Genomic DNA, 15,362 nt, shown 5'->3' with positions numbered 1-15,362 from the left:
ATTATAATTCCAAGGCTTATTATGTTTGCTTTTTAGCATTTGTAATTTGTCTTGGTTGTTCTCCCTCTTCTATACCTTTCCCTCTTTTATTTGTATGAAATTGATGGAATTGATGATGTATATATTTATGGGTAGTGAGTAGAAATTTTGTTGGGGGTTAGGGTTGTGTGCCCTAGCCCAAATTTTATGTAAAGGATGCCTATTTTAATGGATTGATGCAATTTAATTTGTTGGATGCTTATATCAATTTTTATTGGGTTGAAATGCATGTCTAGGAGCCTAGTCAACTCTAGGGTATGTATTTTGAACATGTCTAGGACGGAGTTAGAGGCTTGACTCCCTCTAATTCCTAAGCTAGAACCCTCAATTTGGTATTGTAGGGGTTATAAGTATGGTGATTTACACCCGCCGCGTGATTGCGAGGGTGAATCGCTTAGTGGTCTAATTCTTGAGTATTATGCCAATTAGAGCGACTTAGAGACCCTTGAACCGGCTCTAGCTCTCTCTAATTGAGTTTGTGTGACCCTTGAAACGGCACATTAATACCGTAATTGAGAATATATGGTCCTTGAGCCTTGAACCGCCTAGGATACGACTACCGCCAAATGAAGAATTTTGCATCTACATTAAATTAGCTTCCGGCACATAGGATTTCGGTGAAGGAACCTCCCTAGCTCCCAACACTCTCTTGTCTTGAATTTTTCGCAAATTACTTTAGCATTGCATTTTTATTTTTAGCAATTTTCTATTTTCGGTTCGTAAATTTAGTTTAAGTATTCACAATCAAAAATCACAATTTCGGATACTTGTTGCTAGGAATCCTAGGATAATTTGTATTTGTGCTTAGTTGTCCGTAACCAAGTGGGGGTTCCCTATTCCCTTGGGTACGATACTTGGAGCTTAATTTATTTGCCCTAAACTTGATGACCGTGTTGTATTACGCGTGAGGCGCTAGTATAGGCACCGAATCACAAATTACACCCGCGAACATCACGCCACGCACGTGGACCCAAGCCACATTCACGCACTTGGGGCTTACAAGAATGGGTGTGGTATGGAAGGTAACGGAATTGCATGAGGCCCGTTATTAGTTTTAGGCTCGTTGATAATTTTGGACTTGGGACCAAAATTCATGCCCAACGGCCTAACTCTTAATACGGGTAAGTGAAGAAGAGAGAGAGCCCAAAAACCCAAGCCCAAATCTTTTAGAAACAAACAAAATAGTAAATGCTAAACATAGGATTCTTGATCCTAGCCGCATAACATAATCCCATAATCCCAGCAGCACATAATCCCAGCAACACAGCAGAAATCTTGGGATTGCAATCCTAGCAGCAAATCCTGCCTAAATTATGGCAGAAAATCTGCCCAAAATCTCATAGCCCTAGACACAACTTGACAAACCAAAACACATTGCAAAATCCAGTACATGCATTTAACCCAAGCCATCTCTTTACCCAGCAGTAAAGACCTTCCACCGAGATTCCTTTGGCTGCTGGAATTGCATATAAATAGCTATGTTACTAACCAAGCAGAGGGAGGACGGAGTGTGCTAGCAAGCTCCCTAGCACTCTTCTTCTCTCATGCTTCCTCTCTCTCACATTCATCCATAATTTTCCATCATTTCAAACCACCTTCTATCCAAACCCCCTTATCTCACAAACCTCAACCAGTATACAACACTGCTGGAACCTCTTCTTCTAAAACTCATGCTCTTCTAGCTCCCACGCCACACGCATCTTGCCAAGCCTATTTTGAAATGATCAATTCATTGCCATGCATATATATAGGAACTGCCGGGAAGAACACAACAGCAACCTTCCTAGGATTTTTAATCCTTCGAAGTTTGCTGGGCCTAGTCTTCGCTAACTCAGACAAAGGGGCAAAGTTTTGGGTCCTTACCCATGAATATCCACTGCCGTACAACTCCGATCAAAGTGCCCCCTACAAGTAGCTTAGTTTACTTTCAATAACTCCTTAAGTTTTTAGGGATCTATACACTTTATGTGTCTCTAATGCATCTGGAGTAGTACTGAAGAAGGATTCATACTATTATCTATGTATTTGATGTCTAATGAGTGAACCTATTTTTATGTACCACTATGGATACTACCACAATTTCTTGATCTGCCTAGGTTGAAGACAGTAGAAGGGTATGTAATGGCCACTCTGGCATGTGATGAATGAAGTTGAAACCCGATTTGGGATTGTTCAAAAAAAAAAAAAAAAAAAAGATATTTCTGAAAAAAAAAAAAAAAAAGGGTAAGATAAGTAAATTTAATATTGAAATTAAAATGTATGGTGTAATGAGCAAATAGGGTGAACAAAGAAAATAATAGAGTGGCAATAGCCGCACCCTAAATTATCTACTACCAATAGACTTGCAAGCTACACTATTGTTATTGACATTTGCTCTTTTTGTTAATTGTATTCCAAATCAATTAATCATTTATGGATTAAATACTGTTTAGTTCTTGAACTTTTACTGAAAAACACTTCAGTCTCTGTCCTTTTAATTTCACATGTTTAATAATTGTTACTCTCCATTCAAAAGCTTTGTTAAGTTGCTGACGTGACAATTTTTTCTCGGAAAAATGTCTATTATACCATCACTTTTTTTTTATAAAATTTATTCTTTTCTCTTTTTTTTTTTTCTTTTCTGTTTATCTCTTTTTCTTCTTATTAGTTGTTGCTGTGTAAGTCAACCATGCTCAACTAAACCAGCAAGAAGTTGTTTGCACTACCAACACAAAGCAAATGTAGATAAAACACCAATCGAAATATCCGACCTTTAAAATTCACCAAACCAAAAAATAAACCCCAAAACACAACAAAACCAAGACATCAAAAATGAACTAACATCATCATCAAGCTCCTGAGCCACAAGCACCAAAAACTTTGCAAACCTAGGTCAATGCAGTATGTTATGGTACACAGCAATGTACTGAACTTTAAGCCCCGCCTCCGCATAACCACAAATTCACAAAAAGCAATTAACTTTACTAAAATTAAACCAATTCAATCTAGCTTTTTACTAAATAGATTGAAAGAATCAAAAACACCCAAAAAATTTGTGATAGGGAATTGACAAAAAGCAATTAACTTTACTCAAATTGAACCAAGTAATGCTCTGGGGTAGTCAAGTCTTGAACTTGGGCATCTAGGTCTTACTCTTCATCCATTTCTTGCTCATGGATTTCTGGAATTGAAGGATTTCATGGTTTTTGGTGGTGGGAATTTGAATCTGATCTGATCCCAAACCCTCTGCAAATCAATTCAACATGTGCGACTAAGGAAACAGTGTCTACACCATGCACTCTACGAAGAAGCGAGCCTTGGCAGCGGAGGACTTGAAAGCTCTGCCGTCCAAGAAGCAGCGTTCCTTTCTGAGAGAGATCACCAACTCGCCGAATATAGTTTTGATTTTGAGATCGGCACCGAAGAAACTGAAAATTGACTTGCCGAAGGAGAAGAAGGAAGAAGAGGAGGGACTCAAGACGAAGATTGGTGTGTGCTTAATTGGGTATATGGATTTTGGGGTTAAGTTTTGGAATTTAGCGATTTGGATTTCATGGTGATCATGAACCAAACCTTCTTTGAAACTTCTTCTTCAGCTAGTTGTTAGCCAAATAGCCACCCTCAAGTATAAGGGCCAAGTTATAGTGTAGGGGATTATGAGGAGGGGATATCGTACCAAGGGATTGGAAAACCCACTCTAGCTAAGGAAAACCTAAAGGATGCTAGATGAATATGCAAATGTACAAATCACAAACAATAGGTCACAAGTGAACTAAAGTTCATGATGGTTATATGCAAGGTGAAGAAGTGGTTTGATTTTGGTTTTGGAGATGATTTAATTCGGAAATAGTTAAATGAATACTTGAAATGTAAACTATGCTAAGCTAAATTAGATGTAATGAAATGGTTGGAAGTTAGGACTTAAGGTTTTCACCTCTAGCCTCTCTTGCAAACAATGATGCTTTTATAGTGAATGATACCATTTTAATTAGCCGATTTCTCTCCTTGCATCCTTCTCGGGTATGACAAGGGACATGCTCCTTTGATGATATCAAGCAACCCCTCTCGGGTGTAGTACCCAACCAAGCTTATCTCTAAGTGATTGTAGTTCACAACACTAACATGCACATATGATATGCTATCATACTTCAAACAACCAAGGTTAATCAAGCTCTATTTGTTTCTCATGTCATGGCAAATATTCATACTCAAATTGATTAAGTTTAAGCATAAACATTCAACTCTTGAACTTATAACTTGTTAAGGTGCTAAAGAAAAGTGCATCAAACATAATATTTACATTAAAGTCATACAAGATTGGCTAGAGCTTTCAACCCTAGCCCCAACAAACTAACTACTCACTCATAATCAAATACATAAGCTCCAACATGTTTATGAACATTAAACTAAAAAGTAGGGAACGAGAAGTGACTAGTGATGATCAAATTGGGGATGATGTAGATGAACTCATAGAGGTTTTGTCATTGTGATGATGATTCCTCATGTGATGCTAGACTCCTCTCCTTCTTCTTCAAAGATTGATGATGGAATATAAGATGTAGATATGATCAAGTGGTGAAATGGTGGAGTGGTGAAGCTTTGTGTATATGAAATAGAATGGGTAGATGGAAATGATGAATTTGGTGGTGGTGGTAATAGATGTTATGGATTAATGGTGGTGGTGATGGAGGTTTTGTGGAGAAGAAGATAGTGGATTGTAGAGAATATAAAGAGAAAAAGATGTAATGGAGTGATATATGATCGAGTGTTGGGAAACTTATAGGTATATGAGATGATGATAAAAAGGGAAGAGAGAGCCTTAAATAGAGGAAAAAGAGGAAGAGGAGCAGCTAGCCCTTTCTTCATACGTAAGAAAACAAGGGAGAAAAAGTGAGAAAAAGTCAACAAAAGGAGGTGAAGTGTTGGGGAAGAGAAAGAAGGACATAATGATGATCTATGAGAGTGTAGAGTAGAAAAAGATAACTTAGTAGAAGAGAGAAGCAGCTAGCTGTCTTTAATGTGCATGGGAAACATGAAATGAAGAGTGTTAGGGTGGTTTTGGGTCACCAAAGTCAATGTGACAACCAAATGAGAGAATGTGCATAGAGATTCCTATTATCCAAAGGCTAATATAATGGATTAATCTTGCCATAATCTTTTAAGACTCTTCTTGATAATTGCAGCATCATAAACCTTCCAAAAACACACAGCAAAGCGGTCTAAAAAGGATTCTCGGCCAAGTTACCCTTATTTGAGTAGGATTCATTTTCTGCTTCTGAAGCTTCCTTCTTGGACTAGGTTTGATTTGCTATTGCCATATTTCTGAATGGTTCTCGACTCCTACATACTCTATGATATCATGTCTTCTATAATAATCAACAAATTTCAAGAAAAACTCCAAGTAAGTCACCGAAAACGATCTACCAAAAAGCTTCGTGAAAAGCTGATAGTTTCTGCCTTCTCGGAAGCCTACTTTGAGCATTAATTCCCGCTGCCTTAATGACTTTTTTGACCATTTCTTGGGCTCATGTTGTACTACAACATCATGTCTTCAAGGAATACTAGTCATTTCTGCAATATTCCACATGGAAGGTTGCAAGAAAAAGCTCTCCAAAAATGTTCCCGATAAGCTGATTCTGAACTGTAGTTTTCTGCTTTGCAGCAACTGTTTTGCACAATGATTTTTGTGGACTTCTCTTGTAATTTCAGGCCAAAGGAGTGATCGAACTTAGTCATTTACATCAGTTCTTCATGTTCCATGGCTTCATTGCTCCATTTAAACTCCTATTTTTCTGGGATTGCTTCACAAAATATTTGTGCTATCAAAAGTGGTGGTCCATGAAAAATTTCGCCGGAATCACTTTTTCTCCTCTTGTCAAGATTTTCTACAAAACATGGAATTAGATTAGTCAACACTAAATTGAACTTAAATAATTTCCATGTTTTAGGGTACAAATATATATATATATATATATATATATATATATATATATATATATATATATATATATATATATATATATATATGGGCGGGTTCTAGAGAGGACGTCCGTACTTTCGCTAAAGTGCGGATGGACGGCGCTGCTGCAGCAGCTTTCAGGCGGCGAAGGGGCTTGCCGGAAGGAGGCCAGGGGTCGGACGGACAGGTCTGCAGTCGGTGGAGTCGTCGGCGACGTGGTTGCAGCGCTGCCCAGAAACCTGCAGTTGCAGGTGAGGTCGTTGCCCAGAAACCTTTAACCTCGACCTCCTCCGACCTCGATCGCTGCCCAGAAGCGTTCTGGGATACCTCTGGCCTCCGTCCGGCAAGCCCCGCCGCCCCGTCGCCGCTTGAAAGCTGTTGCAGTAGCGCCGTCCGCACTTTAGCGAAAGTGCGGACGTCCTCTCTAGAACTCGCCCGTATATATATATATATATATATATATATATATATTAATTATGATCCAACACAAGTACAAGGACCATATCATGAACCATCTCGATCAGACAACGAAGGTGGTGTCGTCCTCTCCCCAAGAGACGATGTGGTCGATGGCAGGATCGTCAACGAGCTGGTATGTTTTGGTCAGGAAGTGAAGGCACGACATTGAGGACTCTTGGAGGAGAAAGTGACGAAGATTGAGTAGGTGAAGAAGGAGAGAGAGAGGAGGAAAAAGAAGAGATAAACAGAAAAAGAAAAAAATTAAAAATAAAAAGAAAAAAGAAGAAATGATGTTGTAAGGGTATAATAGATATTTTGGCACGGAAGGATTGCCACCACAACAATTTAAAGGAATTTTTGGATGAAAAGGAACGGAATGGACCTATTGGTCTAAAATTGAGAGTACAAAGATTAAATGACTAAATAATTGTTACTCCCTGTACTTTGCTCCATAAAACAGTTTAGTCCTTATTCTTTCCAATTCTCACACAACAGGTCCTAAAATGACTATTATACCACTCACTTTTTATTTTATTTTTATTTTTCTCTCTTTTATTTATATATTTTTTCTGCCTCTCTCTCTCTCTCTCTTTGGAGGAGGCAGCTCTCGCCTACGACGATGCCGCCAGGTCTCTCCGCTGCAACAAGGCCGAGACCAATTTCTTGACGCCGTTGACAAGAGGAAATCTCTCCCTTGAGCTCAACGTCTCCTTTGTCGAGTAGGCCTCCCACTCTGGCTATCTAGTTGAGTTTCCCCACACCGGCGTCTAGAACGAGGGAGACTCAGTGGCCTTCACAGCCCAACAATGCTCAATTCTCCGAAGATCTCCCAGATTTCTTCCTTGCAACATCACTCCAGAACCAAGCCTCAGAAAAAGGCCGCTGCAAAATCCAAAAGCCCCCCCCAAATCCAAACTCAGGAGAAATGGGTCAAAATACCAGTCCAGAACCAGAGCAGCCGGCCACAATTCTCCTAAAGTCGCAGTGAATTGTGGAATTGAAAGAGAGAGCTGAACGATCTAAAAAACCCTAAAACCACCAAATCCAAATCTAGAAGCAACAATGTGGTACGCTATTTGAATCTTTCGATTGGCTCGAAGAAATTGAGTAAAAAGAATGTTGGGTCCAGAGAATCTAGGGTTTTGAATCAGGAGATGATGGTGGTGGTGGTGGTCGATGAAGATGAAGATTCCTCCCCAGATATAGTCTTAAGGAATTTGGGGAAACCTGATTATGGGCCTCGTAATTGCAGGAAATCGAGTTCTGAGTCAAGAAAAGCTCCAAGATTGAACAATGTCAGTGATGGGTTTCAGACTCCTAGACGATCTTCAAGGTTGGGTGGTAAGCAGAATTGTCAACCACAACTAATAAAGCAACTACTGGTAAATCTAAGAGTAAGTCCAAAATTTCTTTGGATAAAGAGAAAGGTCTCAGGTGTTCGGAAAGATGGAGCTTGTGTGAATTCAGGCAAAATTATTTCGGAAAAGAGTAAAAGGGTGAGTAAGAAAAGTTCAGTTGGTGGTGTTGAAACAGAGTGGTGAAGAGTGGCAGAAAAAATAAAAAATAAAAATAAAAAGTGAGGGGTATAATAGTCATTTTAGGATCTGTTGTGTGAGAATTAGAGAGAATAAGGACTAAACTGTTTAATTTAAAAAATTTGGACTAAACTGTTTTATGGAGCAAAGTACAGGGAGTAACAAGTATTTAGTCCAAGATTAAACATGTGAAATTACAAGGACAGGGATTGAAGTGTTTTTTCAATCTAAGTTCAGGGACTAAATAGTATTTAATCCATCATTTATTTATTCATTGTTCATATTCTTCTGAACTTTAAAATTTGTTGTATCAATTTATTTTACAAATGACCATAATCATTAAAATATAACTACAAAAGGCTAATCTAGAAAGAACCTTTTTTTTTTTTTTTTTGGAAAGTAAAAATAAGGCCCCTCGATCGCTCTCCCTCATACTTAAAAGCAACATTGTCTTCAATGTTGTATGGTGAGATTAAAAGCTAAATTTATGTTGAATTTAGGCATAAGATTGAAGTTGGGGCTAGGGCTGTCAATGGCTCGTGTTGGGTCGGGTTCGTGTCGGGTCAAGGTATTTGTTGTGTCACAAGAGACAAACCCAAACCCAACCCATTTAATAATCGTGTTGAAAATTTAAACCAAACCCAACCTATGTATTAAACGGGTTACCCGTTTCCAACCCGCTTAACCCATTTAATAAATAGGTCGTGTCGTATTGAACAAAATGACTCATTTAAAGCTTAACATTGCGACTCATTTAACTAAAAAAATGCATAAATCAATTGATTAAATTCACTAGAGAATTTATAGTGTTAATGATGAAGTGGTAACCCTAGTTTAAAGTGAGAAAAAGATTTACTCAACCTTTATATACATATAATATTACTTTTTCTAAATGGGTCATTTACGTGAGTTATATATAATTTATAATTCAATTCATTTAATAAACAGGTTATACGGGTACACTTCGTGTTGTCGGATTGACCCGCGGTCGACCCGTTTATTAAATGGGTCATGGTGGGTTGACCCGTAGTCGACCTACTTTATTTCGTGCGGGTTTCGAGTCGTGTTATCGGGTCGTGTCGAAATTGACAGCCCTAGTTTGGCGTAAGGGAAATAAAAACTTACAAACAAAAATAGTAATTGAAATGTGGGAAAAGACACGAAAACCCCCTTTTTGACGACCCTCCATTGCTCACGATATTCAGGGAAGATCAATACGAGACATCAACCTCAAGGCACATGACCTTGACTTCCTTAAAGTACGCTCCATGAATGCTCAAGATGCTCATGAAATAATCGACTTTATTTAGAGCATGATAATGTCCAATAACAATGCGTCACATGATAGACTCACCAAAGAATAAGGATGAGAATTCTCCAATAAGAGTACGGTCTTGACATCACTACACACCCCAAAATTGTACAAAAATGTCTTCCAAACATTTGAACTTTAAACACATCCCAACCTCCAAACAATGACAAGAAAGAAACTACAACTACTACGAAGACTACCAACTAAAGAAAAATAAATATCACAAGGTAATGCTAGAATTTTCTCCCTACCGAACATGTTCCTTAAGGTCATCATTGTCGAACCATATATATGTCAAAGAGTGAGTCAAGGAACATCTTGGAGAGTGATTACCTTTTGTTTTAGTGTCAATGGTGGAATCCCTATAGGGTTTCAATCGATGCTCATTTACCTTGAAGGGTACCTTACCTTAAAGATTCTTGATTGCAATAGCTCCATGCAAAAATTCTCAACTAGTTCAAAAGGACAACTCCACTTAGACCTCATTAAATTAGAAGAAAGCTATAATGGCTTTCCAACTATGTCGCCATTGAAGAATAAGTCTAGTGCCACTAAGTATCATCATCCCATTAGGAGGTTGCGCTCAATTACTCTCTACCAAAAGTTGGCAGGATGTTATTGACAACAAGCTTAACAAACTAGGAATAAAAGAAAACAAAAAAGGAAATTAAATAACATAGCTATCAAATTAGGACCTAAAGCCATAGTCCAAGCCCAAGGTTCAGTGAATGAAGCAAAGCGCCCAGGTTTGATCTTCTCCAACCTCTGCCGGAAAGTCGTACATGTGTCGAGATTAAGTCAAACACCTCCATCTTTGCCGCCGCCACTGTCGCACATCTCGACGCCGCCACCTCAGCCACTTTAATGTCAACCAAAGCCAAACCAGGATAGATCTGATTTGCAAAGCACCCTAAGCAGCCACCCCCTTTCCATTGACCTGATGCCATTGTTTATGCCCAGAAAAAAGGTAGGAACCAAGATTTTGTTTGATATTACCAGACTAGACCGGGTCGAATGCAAGAGCTAATCTCAGAGAAGACCACGCAATAAACAAGGAATCTGATCCATACCAATCCGCTGACCCCACAACCACATCTCTAACCAGCTCCTCATGCCAATTCTAAACAGTCGACCCTAATCTGGTCAGCCTACAAGTCCAGACAAACCACATCCAATCCTTGCTAACTTTCTGTGATTTCCATGAATGTCATCCTTGAATGAAACCTTAAACCTTTCGACTATAGACGCGACGTCACCATTTGCCAACAAATAGTGACAAAAAACCCACAAATCCGGCAACAAGGTCCAAAGGATGCGCCGCCAGACAAGCAAGAAGAAATTTGGGAAATTCTCAATTGCGGCTAGGTTTTCCAGAGAGAGTTTTTTTTTTTTTTTTCCCTCCTATCTCTAAGTTTTAAAATTGAAGTTCAAACTAGTTTTAGTTTTATCTACTTGCTTCCAACTTTAAATTGCAAATTGTTTAAGTAAATCCGAATTGCGTCTAGCCTAAACTCTAGGTTACTTGACCTAGTGGTAATAGGGTTTTAATTAGAGATAATCTCGGAGAATATCTTAGAGATATCCATTCATTGTATGATTATCTTTCCTTGTACGATTCATATTCTATGCATTGTAATCCTCTATATAAATAGGCCCCTATTATCAATGAGAACACACAACAATTCTCTCTCAAATATCGTTTCCCTAAAACACGTTATCAGCACGAAGCCCTAACCCTGAAACCCTAAATTTGTAGCCTTCAAACCCTAGCAACCACCGCCTCATATATTGAAGCCCTCAATCCTAGGATTCCAGAACAGGCGGCGGAACCACCAGAACCGGCCGGAAAACCACCGAACCGGCCACCGGAAGTATCGAACCAGCCCTCAAAGAAGAAAAAAAGAGATCCCTGCACCTGTTCACCACTATCTGGACCTCCGATTGCTACCAAATTTTGCCACCAGTAGCGCCTCGATCCTAGGATCCAGGAACCGGAAGCAGAACTCTAAAAACAAGTCTAAAAGCTGCTGAACCGGCCTTCAGAAAAACCAGCAGAAGAAAGAAAAAAAAAAAAGGAAAAGAAGGCAGCCCAGAGGCCCACTGACGCGGTCCACTGCCACGTCATCACTGGGACCCAATGCCACGTCAGCACCAGACCCATTGCCACATCATCACAGGGACCCACTGCCACGTCAGCAACCGGACCCCACTGCCACGTCAGTAGCGGACCCCAGCACCGGTCAACGCTAGTTGACCGTTTTCGGTCAACTTTCCGGCCACGTTTTCTGGTCAAATTTTCGGGAGACCAATTTCAAGGTATTTTTTACTAAAAGTTCCCTTTTTTGAAGTATTTATTTCTTTTCTCTTCTTTTTCCTAGGGACTTGCCCTTCTTCTACCCCCCTTTCTTCATCATAGGGGAGACCTAATTAAGCCGAACTATGGGGGTTCGTGCTCACTCCAAGCTTGGAGCTTGTTGAGATCTCCAAACTTAGAGTTTGTAGAGAATTTATGATCGACCACTTACGTCATTGTTTCGATCTAATCCAATACCTCTTGGAATTGAATTTCTTGGAAGCGATTACGCTCAGGAATTTTATATGTTTTCGTGGTAGCTTTTCCGCTTCGAAACTAACCCTTTTTATTGTTCTCTTTCAGGATGAGTAACCTAAACAAATTGGACTTTGCTCCATTGGGAACAACTGGCTCTGGATATCACAGGTGGGTTCGTGATGTCTGCCAGCATCTCAAGGCTGATGGAATCCTGGATATGATTCTCAAGCCTAGCCAGGATGTGCTAACTGTTGAGCAAGCTCAAGCTTTGGAAGCAAATAGAGCAGCCTTAGAGGCAAATAAGGCGAAAGCCATCATCCTAATGACTCGTCATAGGGATGATTCGCTCCAGTACGAGTGTATGAATGAAGAAGACCCCAGAAGGCCGTGGGTCTCACTCGAAGAAAGATTTGGCAACGTCCGTGACTCTCTGCTTCCTGACCTAGAAGTGAGATGGCATAGCCTCCGCTTCTGTGATTTCAAGTCAATTCCTGACTACAACTCAGAAGCATTTCGCATTAAATCCTTAATGGAATTCTGTGGTAAAGAGATCACAGATGCGATGTTGATTGAGAAGACTCTCTCTAGCTACCTTCCCCGTCTCTGCATTGATGGTTGCTAAGAACTATCGAATCTACGTTACTGCAGGACGGATCACAAGGTTTCATGAGCTTATTGGAGCTCTGAATGTCGCTGAAAAGCATGACAACATCCTTGTGAAGAACTATAATTCGAGATCCGTAAAAACAGAGCTTATTCTGGAATCCAATTATAGTCGTGCCCCTATGAGAGGGCGCTAAGAGCGAAACCCTAATCTTAGGGATACTTCTGGACGTTCTGGTCCATATAATCGCTCTACTTGGGAAGGTAACCGCCAAAATAGGCGAACACGGAACCGAAAAGGTCAACGTGGAAAGAGAGAGGGAGGCAACGCCTCTGGCCATGTTGGTGGCGCCACCAACACTAAGAGTCATCTAAATGACGCTTTCAAAGCTCCTCAATCAATGGAGTCTGAGCGAAGAGATGTATGTTCTCGATGTGGAGTATCCGGTCATTGGGCAAACATTTGTAGAGCTCGTGAAGAAATTGTCACCGCCTACAAAGCATATTGTGAAGCAAGAAAAGCTCACTATGCGGAATAAGAAGATCAAGAAGATGATCTAGAGTGAAGGGTTGAAGACTACAAATCTGTCTGGGATCAATAGTTCGCCAATTCTGTTTAAGTCTTTATTTTTCCAAGAGATGTAATAGGCAATTGCCATATACTTTGTAGTAAATGTCATTGGTTTAGTTTTTCTTCACATAGGCTCATCCAAAATGAGTGTGATGTCTAGGAAGGTTTTGAGATAAGTGGTACTTAAGCAAGCTTTGCTCCACCGACATCTCTCTACTCACCTGGTCATATTTATTTTGGAGTTACCGAAAGAATTCAAATGACTACCTTTGTTTTGCATTAGCTAGCATTTGGATTAGATTCTCCTAATGGTTAAGAGATAATAATGTACTCTATTGGCTTATGAATAAAATTTCGAGTTCTTTTAATTATGACTCCATTTTGATTATGAGCATATTACTTTGTGACTACAATGGCTGGGCCATCAGTATTAATTCAAGGACATGGAATAGCCCAAGTTCCCCTTGCCAAATGGCACCTTGATTATTGTCACAGAAACTCTCTACGCTCCTAGGGAAAATCGCACCTATGAATAGCCAACGGATTCCATGCGAAAACACATGTAGACAACGGAAATAAGTTCCTTTGCAATACCTCTAATGATTGTGGACAAAGACGCATCTTAGAGAAGTTTATGTGTCTCTCTAGTAGACTCTATGTCACTATTCGAGCTATTAAATCCAATAAAGTTTTGAGAGAAGATCTCTTAGATTTAGACACATATTGGCTTTGTCACGACAGGATAGGTCATCCTAGTCATGATATGATGATCCATCTACTAAAGACTTCACATGGACATCATTTCTCTCGAGCGAAATGAAGCATGAATCAAAAGTTGATTCCTGGACTAAGTGTGACTGCCACCGCTGCCTCCAGAGCCGCCGCCGTCCACCACCAACCTAGGGCTGGCATAGTCCTTATCCATGACGCCATGGATAGCGTACATCATGGTGATGACGCCCCAGGTGATGTTGCAATCACAAACTTTGCTTCAAATAGTGTTTCAGACGCTTAGGCCCGACCAAAATCCTCATTGGTTGATTCTAAGGCCTCTCGCTCATTTTACAAAGCCCGTTCCTTAGGGAAATTAGGACTGAGACCGTCCTATGCAAAGAATATGAAAATACTCATTCTGTTGTTACATAGAATCCATGGGGATTCTGTGGACTGATTCAACCAACTTGCAGACGCTTAAATATTTCATGATTTTGGTTGACACGCAAACACGCTGGTCACGTGTTGTGCCATTGTCCACCCGTAAATGCTGCTTATACTACACTCCTAGCAAATATCATATGACAACGGGCTCACTCCCCGGATCATCCTATTCCGTCAATTGGACTTGACGATGCTAGAGAGTTTACATCGAAGACTTTCGATGGTTATTGCAATGGGACTGATGTTGGACATCATATTCCCATGTACACACCCAAATGGTCTCGCGGAAACGACTACGATGGTAGTCAGGACATTGGTAATGCGCACCAATCTCCTTATATCCACTTGGGGTGATGCAATATCGCATGCAACTATGCTAATTCGTCTACGACCCACTGCCACCTAATCTAGCTACCTCTGCTTACAGCTAGTGACTGAGTACAAGTATCGTACTTACGCATATTTGAGTGTGCCATTTATGTGCCAATTGCGCTGCCACAACTCACTATGATGGGTCCTTACAGACGAATGGACAACTAAGTTGAATTTGAGATTCCAACAATCGTCCGCCACCTAATACCCTTGCTAAGCGATCTCCTTATTGCTAGATTTGCATATGTCACTTTGATGAGACAGTCTTCCCGTCTTTAGGGGGAGATAAGAACACGAATATTCAGCAGGAACGACATGAATTGTCGTGGCCTGTCCCCACTATGTCTCATCTCGATCCCTGTTAAAGTGACGAGATCACACATCTGCTGCAAATATGCCTGCAAGGAAGGACGTCCCTACGAGAGGATGTAGCACCACCCTACACGGAGGTAGGCATGGCGCCAATGCCAAAGAGAGTGGCACTTTGGCGTTATAGGCCATGGCCCCAGCTAGGAAGAGTGGGAGGCCCGTGAGTTCAAAGGATAATTTGGCACATTCCAATCCTTTGATCATCAAGACTCAAAATCAGTCTCATGAGTATCTTCCGGGTTATGGTTATCGTTGGGGGACGCCTCTACGTCAGAACCTATTCCTGAGAATATTGAGCTCTATGAAAATTATATTAGTGTACATGAGACGTGGGATAGAAACTCCATCATAATTGATGATGTAATCGTGCATTTCGTTCCGCATGAGTTTTTTTTTTTATTTTATAAAAAGAGGATCAAAGGGTTTCACTCGACTACGATGAGACATATTCTCTC

Source organism: Rosa rugosa, chromosome 1 (assembly GCF_958449725.1).
Source record: "Rosa rugosa chromosome 1, drRosRugo1.1, whole genome shotgun sequence".
NCBI classification, from domain to species: Eukaryota; Viridiplantae; Streptophyta; class Magnoliopsida; order Rosales; family Rosaceae; genus Rosa; species Rosa rugosa.
The sequence above is the reverse complement of the archived record's forward strand: the minus strand, read 5'-3'. Positions refer to the sequence as shown.